General features: G+C 37.6%; 1 long non-coding RNA gene across 1 annotated transcript in view; it reads right to left on the bottom strand.

Moving 5' to 3' along the window:
• LOC135213004 (uncharacterized) overlaps nt 1–23,691 on the bottom strand; it is a 90,521-nt gene that overhangs the window by 46,545 nt on the left and 20,285 nt on the right. Inside the window, exons 2-3 of the long non-coding RNA XR_010314057.1 lie at nt 16,041–16,061; nt 13,392–13,512 (exon numbers count right to left, since the gene is read on the bottom strand). This is a non-coding gene — a long non-coding RNA (uncharacterized LOC135213004). The remainder of the gene's footprint in view (nt 1–13,391; nt 13,513–16,040; nt 16,062–23,691) is intronic.

Genomic DNA, 23,691 nt, shown 5'->3' with positions numbered 1-23,691 from the left:
TTCTTGAAAAGGTAAACTGCCTCAGTATTGAGGCCATTACAATAAAAAGCCAGTTGAGATGGGTAGAGCATGTTTTCAGAATGGCAGACAGCCGCCTTCCTAAGCAGCTCTTTTACTCAGAGCTAAATGACGGGACTTGAAATGTTGGCAAACCAAGGAAGAGATTCAAAAACAACTTAAAACTATGTGACATTAACTATAAAACATGGGAGTCTGATGCTCTGGAGCAATCTGCTTGGAGAGCTAAAGTGAAAGATGGCATTAAAAATTATGAAGAGAACAGAAAGCATCATCTGGAGAATCGTAGAGCTGCAAGACAAGCTCATCAGGTCCATCCACAGCCTCCACTCCCTCCTAACAACACATGCCCTAATTGTGACAGAGTACATGGCTGAGGAATTGGTCTCATTAGCCACATAAGAACCCATCAGTAACAACATCCAAGAGATTCATACTCCAATCGAGTGATAGCCATGATGATGATGATGATAAAAACAGTCACCGGTTATCGGCAGACTATTAAAAGGCGAACCAATTTTATGGCACTTGTCTAGTGCCATAAAATTGGCAATTTATAGCACCATGATATGCCAATAATATAGTTATGGCACCATAACATATCTAACAGTGGCACCATTAACTGGTTATCGGTGCCATTAACCGGTTACCGGCATCATTAACCAGTTATTGGCCCCATAAATCGACGAGTTTGCGTTAAGGGTGGTTTTCGCTTATCAGCACCCTGCTGAGAACAAAACCCCTGCAGAAAATTGGGGACTGCCTCCCAGGTTACATCAGGTTCTAATTACACCATTCCCGACTTGCGGAGCTTGCCTCATGGCACTGTTAACCAAACGTTTTCAGCACTATAAGTGGATTTACAGCACTGCTACCTGCTCTACAGCGCTGTAACCTGGACTTACTACACTGTAAGTGGTATTGTTCCCATTATAATTATGATGATTTGGGTTAAGGCGATTTTCAGTTTGTAGTGCCCTGCCTTAAACAGAAACCAGCCCCCCCTTTTGTTTAAACGACTTCCTTGTGAAGTTATTTAATCTCTCTGTCCTTTTCTTGCATTCTTTACTTATTACTTACTTTTGCAAAACCCTCATGTTTATTTTAAATTCTGCTGTTTGCCAACAGTAAGTTGGTGTATTGTGGCATAATTAATCTCTTCCATGCACATAAGACCCAAGTGTAAATATGTCAACAGCCATATAAACTCTCTTTCTCTCTCTCTCTCTCTCCCACACACAATAAGACAACACTATGAGTATCCTTTTAAAATGTGAATAAAATTGATTTTATTATCGAAAATTTTACTTCATATAACATGCTGTTTTATTACACTACACTCTTTTCACAAGGAAGTCGTTTAAACAAACAATAAAGGCACGCAGAAGCTGAACACGGCGCCAGTGTGTTTATAATGGAGCTGAGTTACTTTTACACTGGTAAAAAAAATTGTATAAGCAATTTGCACTAGATAGGAACAAAAAGAAGTGATTTGGGTAAATCGAGTGTAAGTGAAAGAAATGGGAGAATACTCATTCCAGCCCAGCTGGTATGTCAGTAAGAAGCAGACTCTCATCTACAATCTCCTCTCCTCTCTACTGTCTCACTCTGGACACCGAACACTGGCTCAAATAAGACTTTCTTTTCCTTCTTTCTTTTTTACTATACTGCATTTGATTGTTTTCATGTTTTATCATTATGTTAAATTTGTTGTGAAATAACATTTTACTTCTTTGATACTGCTTGTACGTACATATTATTATAGAAAAGGTTTTACGGTCTCTTCTTCTCTTGTCAACACTATCACGACGCATGATTACTTGAAATCATTTGATCATTCTTCTTCAAAAATGTAAATGCTCCCTCCCTCTACCTGAAGTTAGCTGTGCATCACCTCAATTACGAATGACTTTGTTAATCCTTTATGCTAATTTTATTGTAAACACCTTTGTTCTTTCATTTACTATTTTATTAAATATGGTTAAACTATACCATCTTACTCGGCGCATTGAACATTAGCTCAATCAAGACTTTTTTTATTGTGTCTGTAGTGCATTTGATTGTTTTCATATTTTATTATTATGTTGAATTTATTGTGAAATTCTCTTTATGTGAATTGTTATTGCTTTTTTATACGTACAGTAATATTTCAACTCTTCCCTCCTCAACATATCAATGCTCCCTTGTTCAGTCTCAAATTAGCTGCGTGTGATGTACAATTTTATATATCTTTTATGCTGAATTTTATATTGAAATGCTTTATTCTTTTATTTATTTTGTCAAATATGGCTATCATTAAACTATATATTGAAAATAAAAAAACATGTTAATGCAGTTTTTTTTTTTTTTTTTTTTTTTTTGGTAGGACGCAGTAGGCCGTCGAATACGTACATAAACAAGATAATTCACTGGTCAACAGCCAATTTTCATCAGGGATTTTAAGTGGTTTTTAATATATAAGGTTTGTCCACTGATTTCAAAAATGTAATCCGTTTCCCTCTATCAAGCAGTTTTTCTGAGGAGATAAGAGAGGCATATAACTCGGATCAGCAGTCTTATACAGGTAAATTCTGATTGGTGTTAGTATGGGAAAAAAAAACCACTGTCCCTCAACACCAAGGCGCTAATTGATTTTTCTACCTAGAAATTAACACCTCGGTGTGAAATTTCACACCTTTTAATGAGGTGTTAATTACTTTTAAGGTGTGAAAATTTACCCTAAAGGTGTGAATATAACAAATAGGTGTGAAATTTCACAGATTTCCCACGGTCGTGTTGGCGCCGCGCAAGACTCTAGGGAGGCAAAAACCAGGATTTCAACCCTTAGCCCGCCCGCCCCCAGCAAGTTCCTCAAACTCTAAGGAGGTCAAAACCCTCATTTCAACCATGACCGCCCCAAGTTCTTCATACTCGGTTCATGTTCTTACAGGAGGTATCTGACAGATCACCTTATCACTGTCCCCATATGTAAATATCCTATATGACATGTTTTCACTTATCCTTGACATTGAAATATAGCTCATGTACTGTCGGCCAAAAAACTTGTGGCAGTTTCATAATTTTTCGTTCACCTGCCTGACGCACGATTCATGCCTTATTTTTCTATTTTTCTTTTCAAAGATGGAAGAAATCATGTGCAATGACGTTAAAAACAGTCACTGATATCTTTAGAACATTATGTTATGTTATTGTGTAAAATTATTTTCCATATAGCAAAATTGACGTGAACGAAACGAAGTGATATAAAACGTCATATCACAACCATAGATATACATTACCAAATAGATAGGAGACACCTATCACTAGTAGTATCGCATAAACAGTCCTTAAATTATCATTTCAAAATTAAGATGAAGGTAGTTGAACTATTACATTTGTTAAATTTTACAGAAAACATTAGAATCTCACAAAATGCTATCAAATTTAAAAACAAAAAGAAAAAACGATATCTTAACAGTGTGATCCAGGCGACCTCACTCTATTGCTTTTGATGTTATGTGCACGGGAATCTAATGTCAATGTATCATTTATCGGTCTAAGAAACATCCCTCGATGAGCGAGAGAATTATTGCACTGCATTCGGTGCAAGTTCCTGTTGGAGAGATATCAAGAAAGCTTAATAAACCGGAGAGAATCATACATAGATGAATAAAATTGTTTAAAGAACGGCAAAATTTAGAACACGGGCATAGAGGTGGAACATCTCGAAGCACCACATGAGAAGAAGACAATACAGTAGTGTAAATGTTGCTGAGCAACATTCATTTGTGAACTTTGAATTCTAGTGCCTCGTCACGACATTGCTGTACCAGGAATCATAACTAGCTCTACGCTTATGACTGGTGTCTCATGAATACTTTAGATGGAGAGGAAGAGATTTTTAAATCTACACTTGAAGTCTTTGATAGTTGTTTAATGTATAAGTCTAATGAATAAGCAAACTTATCTTTGATGGATGAGAGATTCAGTTAGGCTTACTCTTTTTGTTTTGTTTTTTATCGGTGGCCAGTGATTACCACGGATAGGGAGGGAAACGGTTTCAATGATGCATGCATTTTTTTCTTCAAAACCTAAAGAATACATTTTATTGGGAGATTCTTTATTAACATCGGCCTAATCCTTCCATCACTCCTATACGCCACCTCCGCTCTCTTCTACATCTCAGGCGACTAGTAGATCCGACTTCTCTCTACGAACTCCTCGTGAAAGCATCACTAATGATAACAGTTATTTTAAAATTCCCAGCACCGACAACGGACGCCTTAAAATGCATGTTTACAAAATATTTTCTGTTCAAAGAAACTTTGCCTTTCATTCCACAAAATATGTGCATATACTCGTGTTACACCCTGTAGCCGTCAAAGAGCAACCCTTGATTAAAGCAGTAGGTTTTTCTTGAAAAAAAAAAAAAAACATGAAATAGACTTAAACCAGAACGTCACCTTTCATATCTATCCTTTCAGCTACTTATAATATGCTTATGGTAGTAGGTCTAGTAGGTATAAATGTGAAACTAATTTGAATTAATTTCTATTTAGAAGAAATGAATAGCTACAAAAAGATCAACCTAAGAAAGCTTGAAGGAAAGTAAGCCTTTCTTAGTGTATTCGTCAGTTTTGACTCCCACAGCTTTCCAAGGTATCCAAATGAAACAGGATGATATGCAAGGAATTCGATAAAAAATAAGACTGAATTACATTCGTTTGATTTTTTTATGATTGCTTTTTTACTTTGAATAGCTAGGTCTGAGTTAATTGTGTTAAGCAATTAATAGGGAAAAGGAAGAAGGAAAGGCGAACATGGCTAATAAAACAAGAATAACGGGAATAGTCAAATAAAGCAGATTGATATATATACTATAATATATATATATAGATATTATATATATATATATATATAACAGAATATATAATTATATCTATATATTGTGACGTTTATAGATCGTTCGTCTACCCAAATATCAACTAAATAATTTGATTTGGAAAACGGCAGCCATTTCTTTAGAATATCAGCTGATTTTTAGTAAACGCGGGAAACCCAAAACCCGCCAGCTAGAGATAGAGAGTTCCCCAGTTGGGGGAAAAAGAGTCTTTTATCAGCTGTAGGGACGTATCTCAAAAGGGAAGGATGAAGGCAGATTGGTACTTCTTAGACCTAGATCTTAAGCTCCCTTTCCTGTGACCCCTCTGCTGGCTGTATGCTTGTTTTCCAGGATTTGCCTTGATCGTGGGGGGGTTAAGCTGACTTCCAACCCCCAAGCAACCCACCTGAATTCTGCCTCAGTCGGCTGCGAGACGTGATCTCGGACAGAGGTCAAATTACCTGCCTTCCTGTTAGGCCGCCTATCCAGGGTGTGAGTGGCGCACCGATGACCCAGGCCTCAGACAAAGGGGGGCCCATGCTTTTCTACAAAGAGCCACATTTTCTACAAAGAGCCACTGAACACGACATCCAGGTACGTCTTGTGAACAACATATTGCCAGTCCCTTATCACCTATTATCATTTTGATCCTCATTCTCCCAATTCAATTTCCAGCAACAAAAGGAATTCATCCCTTTGTTCCCTCTCACTGCCTCATGGCCGCATGCTTCCCCTTGTGTGATCGTCCCAGACCAATGGAGTCATTGCATACTTCAGTGAACCCTTAAAAGTTCCTTCTCCCCAGTATTAGAGAATTAATTAATCAAAGCAAGAAGTCATTTTTTCTTTTATCTCGTTTAATCTGGGATTCTTTTCCAGATTCCATGAGTCACGTGCCGTCTCTCTGCCCGCAAGTGTGCATTACCCGAATTTATGAAAATCAGCTTGAATGACATAAGTTGGAGCCATCATTTACCTTTCCTCCAGGCCAGCACGGGCCTTTTTGTAAATAAATATCTGTAAAGTAACGAGCTGAGTTTTCTGGCGACCTTTTCCTCTAAAGAAGTATTCATTAACAAACAGTTTTACGGTAAGTTCAATTAATTTCAACTGGTCTTCCTTCAATTATTTCCGTTTACGTATCTAGCCTCTCTCAAGGCCAGCTATATACGTAAAAATATATATGTATTGTCGATTTAAATATTCATTAATATTACGTATCCGAGAGAGTATACTGCTGAAAATAGACCTAGGCAAATCATGTGGGAAAATCAGAAGTCCAATTCAGGCCCACTAAATGTGCCATGCAAATTATTTTATTGATCAAAGGACAAAATTATTTTAACTAATTTTCAAAGAATGTTAACGCCTTGATGTATTATTTATCGGCTGTAGGAGACGAAACGACAACACCCCAGTGCAGTAAGATACGTTGAGTCAAGACTCGAGCGGCAGCAAAGCCAACTTCAAAATCTTTGGTATGCTGTCACGAAGCTAGAGTTGAGAATAAAATTAGAAATCGTGGACCCATCGGTATATATTTTCCTTACTTTGCAAAATAATTATCTTTAATATATGGAATAAGTCTACTCAGTTCTAATGCAATTTATTTCAAGTATAGCACCTTTGAAAGGAAATGTTATTTATTGTTAAGTAAATAATCTGGCACCTGCATATGGCAATATTTCCATAACGAACAACGAATTAAGAAACTACGCCAATTCTTCGTTGGCCGTCTGTACATACATAAGGTATAATTATCGTGCCACTTGACACCATTATATTATTCCTCTCCTCTTTTTAAACATGGAGCATCTACGCACAAGGGGATCGCTTTTACAAATTCATATACATATACGAGATGTTTTCACTTACCCTTAACATTGTAACGTAGCACATCTACGTACATGAGGTATAATTATCGTGATTACTATAGACTTTTTTACCGTTAGAATTATTCACGCTTCTTTATATACTTATTATCCATTCTTCCCCAATCCTCTTTTATTTATTACCCCATACGTAAATTTCCACTTGACATCGGTACATACTCTTCTCTCTCTCTCTTCCACTTTCCCCCTTTCTCTCCATCCAACCACTTATTATTTTTTCCCTTACTTTCCTATCACTATCCATCATATAATTATTTCTCCTCTCCTCCTACTCCTACTTCATAATATTCCTCTACTTATTATCCATTCTTCTACAACCCTCTTTTACTTATTTCCCCATAGTAAACATCCACCCGACACCAGTACATTCGCTCTCTGTCTGTCTGTCTCTCTCTCTCTCCAGCTACGCTTCATCCAACAATGTCTCGTGACAATCAGCATTTCAAATTTCTTTCTTTTCCTCTGTTTCCCCGGCTCGCAGTGCGTACGTCAGCCCTGACTGTGATAAAGTTCATTATTTGCTTTTTACTCAGTATAGTGACTCACAGTCAGGTGGTTTGTAGTCACATACCCATCCCTTTGATAAGATTTATTTTTGGTTTCGAGTAGGATACTACCCGTCACCAATATATATTTCTCTCCCTCTCTCCTTTTTTCCCGAAAGTCGCTTCCGAATTTATTGCATGCAGCCTTCTCCGACCCGGTTGATGTTACAGCACGGTTGATACCTAACACTCTGGAACAGAAATTTGAAGTGTATGAATTTCGGAAAGATATACTATTAGAAGAATATTCGCAAAGGATATTAGAAGTATGGGAACAATGCTGATATGTGCGCATAGAGTAATCCATGTGTATTTTACCTTTCACGCCAGAGCTGACAGTTAACCCGGTCAAAACGAGAAGAATAGAATACAGTGTGTGTCTTCTATCCTCGGAGCGTCTATCCCCCCTGCTTTAAATATTCGTTATAAGTTATGACTCTTCTTACTACCCGACTTCCAATCTGAACATTTCGTCTTTTTGAAATATAAATAGTATCTCGTTACCCACCGATCACTCCTGTGTAAATGGTGTACTGATGAAACCTCTTTCATTCCCGATAGTATATTTCTTATTATTCCATGGTGACTGGCGCAGTGTACGAAAAAACGGAACGCAAAGTCCGCACTTATACAAAATATCCGGTTGTATCTATCTTTTAACTTCGTAAATGATACATTTAGAATGATTACGAAGAAATCTGAAAAATCCTTGCGATTAAAATTCAGGCTCGATAGCGTAACTGTCAAGGATCATCAAATTTCTGGGTTACCTTTCCACGTAGAAACATACCCAGAGACCTATATTATTATTACCCGAAGACGACTCTAAAGTGTTATATAAAAAATAAGGGTTTATTTCTACTTATATAAACCCGCCTAAATCATCTAAAGCAAATATTCCTAAATATCTAATTAACGGCCCTAACGTGTCATTTAAAGATATTTCTAATTCTCTACCCAGTGACCTATATTATTAATACCTGAAGATGACTCTTGAGTGTTAGATATAAAGACTAAAGTTCATTTCTACTTAACGGTATCATCATCTGAGGCGAATATTCCTAAATATCTAATTAATGGCTGTTACGTAACGTGGCTTTTAAAGATATTTCTAATTCTCTACTATCCATCCATTTCCCCCTCTAATTTCGCAGTGAATTATCCTATCTGAATCGAGTGATAAAATACCTTCTGTGAGGCTTTGCCACTGGCCTTGCCAATCTAATCGTTATCCTCAGAAATTTCGACCGGTAGCGAATCCTCCATGTCCTCGGTCGTGAAACTAAAACAGAAAATGTATCTCCCCCTTTTAGAAGCATTGTATCTCCCCCTTTTAGAAGCATTGTATCTCCCCCTTTTAAAAGCATTGTAAGGCCCCGTTCTCACGGTCGAGCTTTGCTCTGAGAACTTTGCTCGGTGTGACGTCAGAAATGGAGAAACTGCGAGCAAAGCTTCATATAGGGCTTTTCTAATGTTTATCGAAGTATCGAGGCTTTGCCTGCAGCAGGGCTGTTAACTGACGGAAAAATCTCTGCTAAACGAATTAAGACGTCACCTACGGAAACGTTTCCATAAAGCGCAATTTAATGTAAAACCTTCAGAAATAAATAAATAAAGGAAAATAAAGTTTCACGTTATTTATCCTTCATAATGAATGCGTTAGGGAACCATGACTTATGGGAACTTTGAAAACCAAATATATTAACATCCTTTATTGTAATGTTACGGAAATCTGTCAGTCTAGTCCATTATGGAGACAGCTTACTGGCATTTGACCAATCAAGTGACAAGAAGATTCTTTAAGGCTCTTTACAATTTATCAGTCATATTTCATACTATTTCTGTTATAAGTAATAAGTATACTCATAATTGCATTGTCTAAAATCCATACATAAGTTCATCAATAAATAACTGCTAACTTTTGTTTTTTTCTTCATTTTTCCATTGAAAATCGAGGAGACTTTAGACTGGACTAAGATTATATATATGCATATATATACACACCAAATAAATATATATATATATATATATATATATATATATATATATATATATATATATATATATATATATATATATATATATATATATATACATATATATATATATATATATATATATATATATATATATATATATATATATATATATATATATATATATATATATATATATATATATATATATATATATATATATATATATATATATATATATATATATATATGCACCGCATAGAATAATTACATTTAATTAAGGGCAATCTTATAAACTGACAGACTGAATAAAAGTTTTAGATGCAATTTAACCAGTGTACTGAAATATAATTCATTTCTTAATGAATGAACCACAATCTCAAAGGATGCAGGAGAGAGGGCTCTCTAATTACCAACATAAACCTTGGTTGGCAAGATAACCATAAGCTGATAATTAAGGCATGCAGGTGTGTCCTAAGCAACATGTTATTATAGAAGCTTGCTTGCATAATATCTTGTAAATAATAAACTTTGTCAGTTTGTTTTTATTTTCTTGTAAATACCTATTTTCAAGTATGTTATCTACATGCTTCATATTCATTTAGTGTATTTCCTTAAAATATTTGTGTTGCTTACTATTTTGTTTACGTTATTCATGATATCTTATAAACATCGTTGAAGGTTAATGTCATTAGGTGATTTGTTACTACTTTTCTTTTGATTATACTGTATAGGTCCTATTAAACCAGATTTGTTCTATTTTCTTATTTATTACATATCTTTATACATAAATGTTTTTGTGCCTCAGTATAATGTAATTATCAAAAATACTTTTAAACAACCATTTTCACTTAACGTAAATAGTAGAAAATAGCAGAAAAATGACGTCAGAGTACAGCAGTCACTGCCAGGCTCTCACTATCCACCCAGCGTCGTTCGGACAGCAGTATAAATGCGTACGACAGGCTTAACCCGCAAAGAGGCAAAGTTTACCGAGCAGAGTTTAACCGTGTGGACGGGGCCTAAGTGATCATGCTTTCATGCCCAGCCTAGATTGCTTTCTGCCTTTCGTAAGATAATTGCGTTACTCTCCCGGGGAATGTACTCTTGAATATTATACATGGTGTCCCCGTTAATAGTGATACGTATATTTACTTAACTTGCAGTGTTTTGAAATATAACCTGTTCCAGGAATATTCTCCCGAAAAATTCTTCATATCAACCAAGGCAACTGTTAACTTCTCGGGAATACACGTTCCAAACGCCTGATCGATTAATATGGATGATTCATTCGTTCCGATGATACACATTTTATGCTGATAAAGCCTCATTCAAAGTGGACACGGTGTTATAGTGCGGGGTAACCCTATTAATCCATAATTTTGCCTTTTCCCAAAATCCAGCTGTTATTAGCCATTTCTAACCTAATCATCAAATCCACTGTATCTAGTAAATACATGTCAATGCTCGCTAGATCAATGAGCAAAGGGAAGTAGGTGTGTATACCAACCGATTTAGGAGTCGCCATGACACTCGTTTCCCACCTGGCAGCGTCCTGGAAGATATTAGCTGTTAATGCTCTAATTTACCAAACGTCCCATTATCAACGTCTTTAAACAATCCACTCCGTCCTAACAGTGTCACCGCAATGGATTTTATATTTTTTAAGTTTAATATACGGTTGATAGTGAAACATCGGACAAGATTCCACCATCACCACATACAAAAATATGGATACGGATTTGAAGTATTACTTATTCCATTGACAAATGCTTACCTACCTTCATCTGCATTCAAGCGTGATATACTATAACCCCGAAAACAGCTTCTAATTCGGGATCCTTCTTTAACGTCCATTGCACAGTATTCCCATTCTTTTTCTTTAGAGGAATACCCTGCAAATACCTTGAAAACTGATCTATGACTTTGTCAGTTAGATCACTGCTAACGACGACATGAGGTTTCAGAGATACGACCTTTCTTAGAAAATTTCTTTAGAGTGATTTTAAAATTTCTTTAGAGTGATTTTATGTAAAGTATAAGAGGGTTGACTCTGTAGGACATTTTTGACATCATCTCTAGTTATATTCTTCTCAACCTTCCACATATCTCTAAATAATATATTTATGCTGCTAAAACTGCCGGGGTATTCAACATTTTCGTATATCTTCTTCAATACCCGCTGCTGCTTCTTAGTCCCCAATGTTGATAAATAACTTTATATTTGGTTTCACTCATCATATTAGTCCTGAGCTGTAAGCTACCAGGTGTGCTAGCTGAAGTCTACATGAGAATGTGATAGGAGCACTTGAGACTGATACTTCTACTGAATTTACCCGAATGGAATACATTATGTGTCATGAACAAAACAGAGATTGATGAATGCCGTTCAGCAGTAAACGCCTCTGTAACGTGTTTATTATCACTCACAGTCATCAAGAATGTATAACAGTTCCATGTCAGTCGTCCCTCGATCTATATATTCGAAGGGGTTTAATGATTCTTTACTAACCCTGATCTTGTTCCCTATAGACAAGTGTAATTATATGTAATATCAATTCCATGATAAAAAGAAATGTAATACATTCCTTAGAGTAAAAGCATAACTCCGAATCAGGTCACAGGTCGAGCAGGAAAGAAACGCCCAAAAACAAAGCCACAGGATGCGCGCAAAGGTTAGGTAAGCAAAATAACCAACACACGAACGCCACCCTTCTCTTGCTCTGGGAACATACTTTTGCTCCCACGAGAACTAACTGAATATGATGAATAATCTTAACCTACAAAAAGGTGTTCGTTCGTGCATACATTAGGTTTGTAACCTATTGCACTGTACATAACTTTGTAAAACTTCACTCCATCTTCGTCTTCCAACTCTCTAGGAAGTATTACCACTCTTCTGAAAAGTCTATCTCAAGATGTAACCTATTCATAGAATATATATGTAATAGTGTGGCACAGTGTTGTTATTCCAAAGGCAATAACTTAATAATACTTAAGAAAAAGGCACGAAACGGATAATAAGAAAAGAAAGAGGGATAAGAGAATGAAAATAATCAATTTTACGAAGGTATCGTTTTCTCGGACTCGACCCAAAGCGATTAGGCGTTAGCCCACAGGCATCTGGTCTGCATATCCCAGGCATCTTCGAGAAATTGGAATCCAACCCATTACGCCTCATCTCCGATGATTAAGTGATTCTATGGCACGCCCGACATTTGTGACCCTTCAAGCGTCGGAGAATTAATGTAAGGTGGAGCTTTTCAAGAGCCTTCTGTTTAATATAACCAAGGGAAATTCAAGGCTTCCTTGTTTCAAAGGTGGATCGTGTCAAAATCTAAGCTCCACCTTTCCAAAGATAGGCCTCTAGTATCGACGAATCAAAAGCCATGAGTGTTGGTCATAAGACAGCCCAAAAGGGGTATCAACGAATGACCTATGAGGTTACCAAATGGATACACCCCCAAGAAGCCAAGACATCAAGTAGGAGGCGTATACAAATTCAAAGCCTACGAATCACTGTAGAAGACCTGACAGGAAGGCGGTCTTGTATGAAGTTAGTAGCCATTCAGACACAAGAAGTCTTTTAGAAGATGCCACACCCAGTCAGAATCCAAAAAATCCAAAGGCGGTGCTAAGGAGATTTCATCCTAACAAAAAGGCAAGACAGAGAGAGAGGAAAGCAGAAAAGAAAGGAGAAGAGAACAGAAGAGGGGAGCCGAGGGGAGAACCGCAGAGGCGCAGCCGTGAAACAAAGAAGACAAACAGAAGTGAGGGAAAGTGCAGAAGTGTGGTGTGCGAATCAATCAAAGACAGTGATAAGTGACAATCAATACTCAGTAAAAATTCCCTCGTGCCTATAGACTCGTAATTGCAACAAGTGCCAATTAAGTTTTATCAGTCCAAGAGCCCAGAAGGTGGAAACTTTTATAGAACCCCTAACGAAGAATAAACGTAAATGCGAAGAAACTGAATTTAATTTCTCATCCAAATTTAGAACCCTTTTAGCGAACTCCAGATCAAGAACATTGAGCAAAGTAAGAATAATTTATATAAGTCTAATTCTCCAAAGTAGAGCCTCCAAGTCGGCACACGTTACCTTAGAGCTGTGCGAAGAAAGTAAGTACCGTCACATATACATTTTTGGCTAACTTCCGTGTTTCCTGACATCCTCCTATTGTACCAAGATGAGGAGAAGAAATTGAAGAGTATCTCCTTGCCTGCAGAGAGAGAGAGAGAGAGAGAGAGAGAGTGTTAAACATCTCCAGACACACTGCTGTTTGCATTCACAAATCATTCAAGTACAAATCCAGGATTGTGTACAGACACTTTAGATTATAAGTGAGTCCAGTCCCCTAACAATGGTGGATAGCGGTTTCCTCTAACTTATAATGGGAACATTCTACAATATTGGGACGGAAGCAACTTAACACAGCCACTTGAGACTTCATCATACAACAGACAGCGGCGTTGTAGTACCATGAGAGCTCAACGTACCCTAACCGACTTCAATGGAGTGAATATAGCTACATTATACAATATATTAGCCATACATTTTATCAATTGGCTTCTTCGTCATAATACGTACCTGTTCCTTCATCGTTATCATAAATCTCAAGGACAAATGCCCAACATAACACCGGAGTGAAAAGAATCTGTTCTGCAAACAACCACATCCGACGAATCCCGAATCTGTGTCAGCCGAGCCAAGGACATCCAACACCTGATTAGATGACGTCACTCAACAAAATAGGAGCAGCGTCATATAACGAAGTTAAGTAGACCTATTTTATTCATTCAATGTGTAGGCACTATTTCATCACATCATAATCACAGGTTGACAGATTGCTGTTCCTGGGTGAGTTAGGCAGCATTGCTAATAATCTTCTTTCTTGCAGGAATTTATCTTTGTCACTTTTGCTAACACTTTCTTGCAGGATTTTATTTTTGTCATTTATGCCAACCCTTCGTTTTCAGAGGTATTACTGAAATATTTTACTATATCTTATGTACTATACTACCTACCTTGAAAAAAACAGTTCCTATCAGTGATAAGGTGTTATTATTATTTGAAGAAACTCGCTATTAATCCTGCAACTACGGATAAAATCACGCCACCGCCTTTCCTACTCTTAAATATTGCCTTCTTCTTCAGTAACGGAGTCTTCTTCAAGGAGACCTCGCGTATCCTCTTCCTAAACCTTCTGAGCTTTTCACGTGAATTTTATCCTGCGTTAGATTTCCCGAGGAAAGTTTCTGAAGACTCTGAAATAGTACTAATAAATTCTTTTCCTAATGTATTGGTATTACTCTATTCCCATTCGAAGCTGAAAGATGCAATATAAATAGGATGAACTACTCATTTTTATATATTAATGCTCTTTTACTAGGATGACTCATACCCAAAAAGCTGAGATTCATCCAACCAGGAATTAAATTCTTTCGGGTGCCCGCTCCACTTGACGTAGTATTGCGTCCTATTACCTCTCTTCCTCTTTTTTAATATATTAATGTCGTAGTTCCGGTAGGTCACCGGGGATTAACCCTTATCTATAAAACAGTCCTTTAATAGTCTCCCCCTTGCAAGTCCTCTAAATAATATACTATAGGACCCTGTTTCCCATCAACTTTCCCAATTATTAAATCAATCCTAAGTGTTCTGCACGGTATATCCCTTCCTGAAGAACACAGTCCTGTCCTCATCTGCTATAGGGACTATACTACCTACCTTCAAAAAGGGAACTGACGGGTTCTTTCTGTGGTGATCTGTTTTTTATTGTATATATCCTGAAAAAACTGACGGGGGATGATGGCCTTCCCTAAAGGCTAAGTGTGGTTTTTGCACAGCTACAAACAAAATCACACACACATATATCCATAGAAAATAAAACTAGATCCCACCAAGAAAAAACAGAGTAACAGTGATCCAGCAAAGAGCTCCGAAAACACGTTTGCATCAGATGATGGCTCATAGCAAATTTGAATGTTTACATCTGGGCAGGCAGGCCGCCTACTGTATGGTAGTAAACTATCTAACCACCTTGTTTGAAAGTTTAATGGTCATTTCCAGTTTCACTAAAAGTAATTCCTAATGTAAAGGAACTCAGGTTTGTATATCGTGTAGGAACAAGTAGGATTTGTAAACAAGTAGGTTTTGTATGATGTTAAAAATTATGTCAAATCACATTTAAGAGTTTCCCTTAAAAAAGGTAGCTCCTGAGATCAGAGAGGGTAATGATAACTACTACTTCAATTAACTGGCAAATCATGGACAAAACCCCTTTGTAGAAAAACTTCCACAACATCAACGGTTTCAAACAAAAGGCAGTTCAGCAATGCATCAAACTCTCCCCCTACACTCAAACTGCACCATTCTCACATATTTTGCACACTTGACTGTCAGTTTTTTACTTTAACAAACAACTTCAAAGTCATCAGTTAGACTACAATTTTTCTTCTCTATCCCAAATATTGCTACATCATCTCCAAACATCGGCTACCACACTATGCTCACAACCAATAGTTTTACCCGTAAAATTTTGCAATTGCATCTGATCCCCTCTGTCTGACTTTTCATACCACTCCATTCATAGATATTACAACAGCCTTGGAGACATGAACACACCTCTGTCTCAGCCCCATTTCTACACCAAACCATTCATTCTCCCAATTCGGAAATAAGAAACAAATTTGACCTGACCAATCACAATGACGCCAACCGCAAGATCGTAGATTAAGCATTACTTACCTGCTCAGTAATTGGAGCCATCTGAAATATAAAGTAAAACAAAATTACTGTATTAATAACTTACTAATATTATTAAACATGTCCTAAATAGTATATCTTACATGCTCACAATTAATTCATATCAACTCTTCATTTATTAGGTGTGTGGTAATTTCATTATATCACTACCATTTACAACTTCAGCTACTGAAACAACAAACTGTAGCCCATGAGGACGAGTAATGTCATACAACTCGCAAAAAACCTAAAAATTGATGTAAAATTACCTGGGGAAAATTTTCTGCAAACATGATATTTTCATAACAAAATTAAGTATCTACATCGTTGGTAACTTTTTTGAATTTCTTGATGGTGCTTTTTTATTGTTTTAACAAGATGACAGCTTCAACCACAGTGGGAAACACAGAAAAACCCTGCCAGCCATTAAACAATTTGTTTGTGCCCTCAAGTCCATGAAAGGGGAGGAGGGCAGGCTCTAATCTGGTATACTTGCTAAGTGTACTATATGAAAGTTGTTTTATTATGAAAATATAATTTTCAAAGCAGTGACTTACCAATTAAAGGGAAACCTTTAATTGGGCCAAAAGTAAATTGGGGGGAGGGGTTATGTTTGTTAAAGCAGTGTCCATTAAAGAGAAGATTTGTTTTCTATTGTCCTAAGCAATATTTATCAGTAGGCTAGCCTCAGCAAACAACATACATGAAAGATTCAAATTAAGAAATATACTACTGATAATATGTAAAGGTAATACTACACTCATTCTTATTTTATTCTATATTATGTATTGGCAAATCTTCATAACAAATAGTAGCCTATTTGACTAATGATTCAATATCAACTTTTCTAAATGGAAGGCCAGCTGACGAAATGTAAACATCAATTATGGTTGCACCCACAGCAACCTTTATCTTTTGGTATGCTTTCAGAAATTTCAATGGTAATGTAATTACAGTAGTAATAACATTCATGATAACAATAATACATACTATTCATTCTTCATTATAAATTCATTATCATTTTACTGAAATCATCTTGGTGGTAAATAACTGCATAGAACAATTCAATGATATTAACAATAATCACTGTACATCATCGTATATTCTGTTTGTGATTGACAATGAAACAAACATAATATGACAATTTTTTTAAGAAAATTGTATTTTTCCTGACTATGCAAACCTGAGGTCCTTTACATTAGGAGTTACATATAGAAAGGCTAGAAAATGGCCGCTAGACTTTTAATTAAACAAGGTGGTTAAGCAGTTAACTACTACTGTTCAGTTGGCAAAAGTCCCATCCTGCCAGAATGTAACAATTCCAATTTGCTTTTGGCCCAGGTGTCAGACTGAGGGGTGGCTTGCATGAGGTGAGAATGAGATATAAAGGGGCTCAGGTATGTATAGCTTTAATAAATTGTCATTTGTTCCTACACAATATACAAACCCTCTGTCCTTTACATTAGGAAGACTTAAATTTGGAGTTTGCCACACCTGAATTTTCTTCCTGGTTAAAGGAATGAGGAAGAGAACCATGCCTCTGATGAATTGATCAGAGTACATTGACTGTGTAATCGTCAGACTTTGGGCTTTTTCAAATGAGGGAGGGTTTGTTACCTCATACACAAGCTGGGATGAATCTTAATGTCATGAGAGTAAGGCAAAATAAGCCAAGGATCTGACTTACTGTCAGAGACCTCCCACTGCTTCCCTTGTCAGAGGAAGGGGCAGTATGCATCTGTAATTATAAAAGGAAGATAGAACAGTTGCTCAATTGTAAAACTTACCTGCATCAGTCCCCAGTTCCAGCATGTTACAGCTCGAATCTTCTCTGACCAAAGAAAAAGAAGAGGGCTTAAAGGGTAGAAAAGAAAAAGACGACAATCACTTCCATATTCAATCTCGCATCCACAACCGCACATTTAAGGCAAGATGCAACCTTGTCCTGATAAAGAAACTGGGTAAGCTACATACCTTGTTGAGCAGCCACCACAGGTCCCAAAGAAAAGTGTCCAAGGACTTGTGGGCAATGTCCCAAAGGTAGAAGGAAATGAAAGTGGTCTGATGAGACCTAACCCACGCCTTCAGAACCTGATGGACTGACAGATTATTCAGAAATGTGAGGGTTGGACCAATGCCCCTGCTCTTAGACGGAAGGTACTGGTGTTGTCTTCACCAGCAGCAGAGTATACTTTTCTGATCGTCTCACCAAGCCAGAAAGAAATAGAGTTCTTGGACACTTTTTTCTTGGATGAGCTGGTGCTAAGAGTCGTTGACACTTAGGCCAGAAATAACGACAAAGTAGCATATCGACAAAGTAGCACAAAGTCCTCTTGGGAGGGGGTCGTGAAGGACTCAAACCTGGCGTCAGGGACCTACAGGTTTTGAGTCTTCGCTATGAAATCTGGGACAAAATTGAGCATGACAGATCCCCATCCCCGGGTTATAAGTCCTCGCTATGAAATATCCCCGGGTTATAAGTCCTCGCTATGAAATCCGGGACATAACTGAGAATAACAGATCCCCATCCCAGGGTTTTGAGTCTTCACTACAAAATCCAGGACAAAATTGAATGTAACAGATCCCAATCCCCTCGAGTGTTTAACATCAAAGAAGAGTCTATGAAGTTCGCCTACTTTGTTTACTAATGCCAGGGCAAGCACGAAAATGGTCTTGTGGGTCAGATAACTGTCTGATGACTCTCATAAAGGCTTGTACGGTGCACGAATCAAGTTCTTCAGAATGAGTCATGTCCCACATAGGGGGTCTGAGGTGGGCAAGACCTTTCGGAGCTTCTCATCAAAAGTGAGATCTCCAGAGGAGGAGATACATATCTATCCCTTTCAGCTGCACCCCCCAGATGCTGAAGCCTTGTCGAGGTTGGGGGGCTTAGGGATCAGCACCTGGGCTCTGATGCCTGGTGGGAACTGCTTTCTCACTGGGCCTTGGTGCCCAGCTGTTGTTCCAGCTAAATAAGTCAGCCCTTTTCCTTTTACTAAAAACAGTTCATCTTTCTGCTTCCTCCCCTATAAGGTATGGATTTTATGTTGATGACCTTTGGCTTGGTTCTGGACATGATTTAGACTTATTCTTTGGATTCGATGGAGGGTGAGGATGGTTGACATGCCACCTCACCCGTACAACTCGAGTACTCGACGTGCCCGAGCAAGGGGAGAGTTTAGATGTCAAACCCTGCCCTCAGTGCTGGGTCTGATCTCGACGGACATCATGATGCCTTAAGCACTGAGGGTGGGGTGTATACCCAGGTGGTACCCCTAGGGCAGCGTTATATGGGATAACACTGTCCTCTAAGTGAGGCTCCATGGTGGGTAGGGGGCTACCTGGATGAATTTGGGATCATGGAGACATTAGTAGACCCTTCTCTTGACAACATAGGCAAGGATAAGGACAAGGAAAATTCTGATAAATCCTCCATTGTGACTTTGGAGCCTTTTTCAAACAAAGAACTCCTTGTTACTACCATTTTGTATGTGAAACCGGTTCCTTTAGACTGGAATTATGACACTCTATTTTAAGAATTTTGTAAATTTGGGATCACTAAAGAATTACAAAATAGACTTGGCAAAAATTATGTTGTGTTTGAATACTGGATATTTTTTAACATTGAGATGGAAGCTCAGAGCCTACAGAGAGTTCAGGTTAGATTCTATGAGTGTTGGGCTTGTAAAGGAAGAAGAGGTCCCTAGGTATCTTGACATTTATAGACCACAAAATTAAACTAAAGATCCTAGTAGAATAAGTAAAGCCTCCAGATCTCCAGACCCAGCTAAGTGGTTAATTATTACTACACATGTTGAGAGAGGCAACCTCTTCAAGGTGAAGAGGTTGGTAAGCCAGAAGATCGGCAATGCTGGGAATCCAGAAGTAAATCGCTTTGCGCGTAATAGTTTTTTAGTACATACCAAGACAGATGTTCAATCGGTAATGCTCCTCAATTTAAAGCTTGATCATGAGAGTATGGTAAAAGAGGTAAAACCTCACTATAACTTTAGTTATATGAAGGGTGTTATCTTTAATAAAGACTTAAATGAAATGGATGAGGAAGAAACTTTAGAAATGTGTCCAGATGTGGTTTGGAAGGTTTTCAAAGTGCCCCGCTTGTCTATGCATATTTTAACATTTGTAAGTTCTTTTTTGCCATCAGACATTGTTCTCGACAGTGAAATTATAAAAGTTCGTCCTTATAGACCAAGAGTTGCTCCAGTGCTTTAAATGTTTTGGTTTTGGATACTCCTCTACGGTTTGTACTAGGAATAAACTTTGTGAAACGTGGGGCCAGCTTGAGCACGAGGAATGTTCTGGACTTGTAATTTGTGTGAACTGTAGGGATGAACATCAAGCCCAAGATAAAAAATGCAGTGCATTCAAGAAAGAACAAGAGGCATTGCTAAAATCTATTGCTGAACACAATCCAATACTAGTACTTGTGGGCTCCCTGGTGGGGCTCCTTGGGGCCCCCTGGTGGGGCTCCCCTGGGCCCCCTTGGTGGGGCTTCCCATGTCCCCTCTGGTGAGGCTCCTCATGCTGCAGAGACTCAGCGCAAGCCAGGGAACCTTGTTACTTCCAGGGTTCAAGCCAGGTCTCAATATGTTGATGACGTCTCTCTGTCAGGGACACTGCCCAACATTCAGCCTTCATCTGATCCTGACATTACAGTGCACCGTGGAGATGACAGTGAGGAGATAGAGGCCCTCTTTATTTGTCAGAGGAGGGGCCTTTCTCCCTCTTCGCCTCATTCGCAGTCACTCAGTCATGATAGGAAAACCAAAAGCAAAATTGAAAGGGCAAGTGAAGGCTCATCATCTAAAAGATCTGTAACACCTAGATCTAAATCAAGAAGTAGCAGTAAAACTGATATGATCTATGTCACCAGGCCTCTAATTCCTAAATTAGTAGAGAATTTCAAGACCCTTTCATCTTCTACATAATGGCTCTCATGCAGTTGAACATCCGTGGCTTTATACTACTACCAAATAGAGAGCAAGTTTGGGTTCTATTTAAAGGACATGATATATCTGCGATGTGGCTATAAGAGACAAAGTTGGGGGAGCCTCCCAACTTGGGTTTTAATTATTCATTTTATAGGTCTCCACCCCTGATAAGTGTACGTCCTTAGGGAGGCACAGGCATCATAGTCCGCAAGCCTGTTGATCACAGGTTTGTTCAAATGAACACAGTGTTGCAGGCTTGTGCAGTTCAAATTGTCAATTATAAATGCATCACTATTTGTTCACTGTACCTTGATCCATCATTAGAAAATAGATTGCAAGATGCACGGTAATCCCCGTCAGCTAGAATTAAACAATTTGCAGACATCTATAGACCACCTTCCTCAACCCTTCATTCTGATGGGGGATTTTAACCCTCTTAAGCCGGAGCCCTAAAAATCAAAACGTCTCCCGTATGCCGGGCCTGGTTTGGAGTGAGCGCGGAAGTGGAAAAAATAATTTTTTCAAAAAATTACAGCGCGCGTACTTTTGAAGATTAAGAGTTCATTTTTGGCTCCTTTTTTTGTCATTGCCTGAAGCTTAGAATGCAACCATCAGAAATGAAAAATAATATCATTATCATATGTAATAATGATATATGGTAGCGAAAAAAAAAAATTCATACATAATTGTATTCAAATCACGCTGTGCAGAAAACGGTCAAAGCTAACCAGTTACTTTTTTTTGCGTTGTATTGTACACTAAATTGCGATCATTTTGATATATAATACATTGTAAAACAATAAAAGTAATACCGGAAAAATATTATCACAAAATGATGTACGAATTCGTAACCCGCGGACGCAAAAAAATATTTTTTTCAAAAATTCACCGTAATTCTAAATTATGTTCTAGAGACTTCCAATTTGTTTCAAAATTAAGACAAATGATTGAATATTACGATACTGTAAGAGTTTTAGATTAGAATTGCAGATTTCGACCATTTCGGACGAGTTAAATTTGACCGAATGTCGAAATTTAATATATATATTTTTTCATATGCACATATTTCGAAGATGGAAAAAGCTACAACCTTCAATTATTTTTTATTGTATTCTTCATGAATTTGCGCACATTTTGATATATGAAACTCTATAAAAAGGCTAATATGAAAAGGAGCAAATATTAGGATAATGCCATGTACGTATTTCGGAGACTTGCGGCCGCGAATCGGCGCGCGGAGTGAAGGTAAATATATTTTTCAAAAATTCACCATAAATCACAATATTGTTTTAGAGACTTCAAATTTGTTTCAAAATGAAGAAACATGACGGAATATTACTAGGCCGTAAGAGTTTTAGCTTACAATTGCGTTTTTCAACTATTTCGGTAGAGTCAAATTTGACCGAACGTGGTTTTTTTCTATTTATCGTGATTTATATGCAAATATTTCGAAAAAAGAGAAAAGCTACAACCTTCAATCATTTTTAGTTGTATTCTACATGAAATTGCGCACATTTTCATATATAAAACTTTATGAAAAACAGCTAATTTTAAATGGTGCAAACATTTCGACAATCGCACAAAAAAACTTCTGATTTTTTCGGAAGAGTTACCGCGCGAACGTAATTTTTTTTTTCATAAATTCACCATAAATCAAAATATTGTGCTAGAGACTTCCAAGTCGTTGCAAAATGAAGGTAAATGATTGAATATTACTAGAATATAAGAGTTTTAGCTTACAATTGCGTTTTTTGACCATTTCTGTAGAGTCAAAGTTGACCGAAGGTTGAAATTTTTGCACTTAACGTTATTTATATGAAAATATTTCAAAACTGATAAAAGCTACAACCATGGGTTGTCTTTTGTTGTATTGTGCATGAAATTGCGCACATTTCCATATATAATACTTCATGTAAAGGATAATTTAAAATGGTGCAATAATTATGTCAAAGTGACGAAATAATTTCCGAGATGTGTCACTGATACTTTTTAGTGCGATAAGAAAGAAATTCGCGCTTGCGCGTCTGCGTAGCGATTGTAAACAAAACAACGCCTTGATCCGTGAACTCCCAGCATCCCCCAGGGCGCGTGATACAAAAGTTTTCGGCTGTAGGCCTAGGTACTAATTTTTCGCGAATTTTTAAAAAAACTTTTTTGAGCCGACGTATGATACGTCCAATCGGCATACGGGAGACATTTTGACTCGACGTTTAATACGTCCAATCGGCGTAAGAGGGTTAATGACAAGCACACCCTCTGAGGAGAGCCAAACTGCAACCAGTAGGGTTTAATAATAGAACAGCTGGTTGACTTGCATGACATCACTTTAATGAATGATGGTTCCCCTACAAGACATGACATTTTTAATATACTGTTTCGGCCATTGACCTCATTATCTGCTCTTTGTCTTTGAGGTTAGATTATGAATGGGTAGTAGACCAGAATGATCATGGCAGTGATCAATGGCCCATTCTTAAAGTATATGAAAAATATTCCATCCCCAAGTTTACCCAAATGGAAGGTAGGGGAGGCTAAATGGGGATTATTTAAAAAATCTACTGAAGTTGATCAGGAGATAAACGATTTTCAGAGCCCAACATCTGCTTAAGAGCATCTAATTAGTATATTGCTGTGTGGTGCCATGCTGCCTATTCCTAAAACTTCTGGTAAACCTCAGCATCCTGTAGTACCTTGGTGGAATG

The sequence above is a fragment of the Macrobrachium nipponense genome, chromosome 19 (genome assembly GCF_015104395.2).
Source record: "Macrobrachium nipponense isolate FS-2020 chromosome 19, ASM1510439v2, whole genome shotgun sequence".
Lineage (NCBI taxonomy): Eukaryota > Metazoa > Arthropoda > Malacostraca > Decapoda > Palaemonidae > Macrobrachium > Macrobrachium nipponense.
This window is presented reverse-complemented; position numbering and strand designations above follow the sequence as displayed.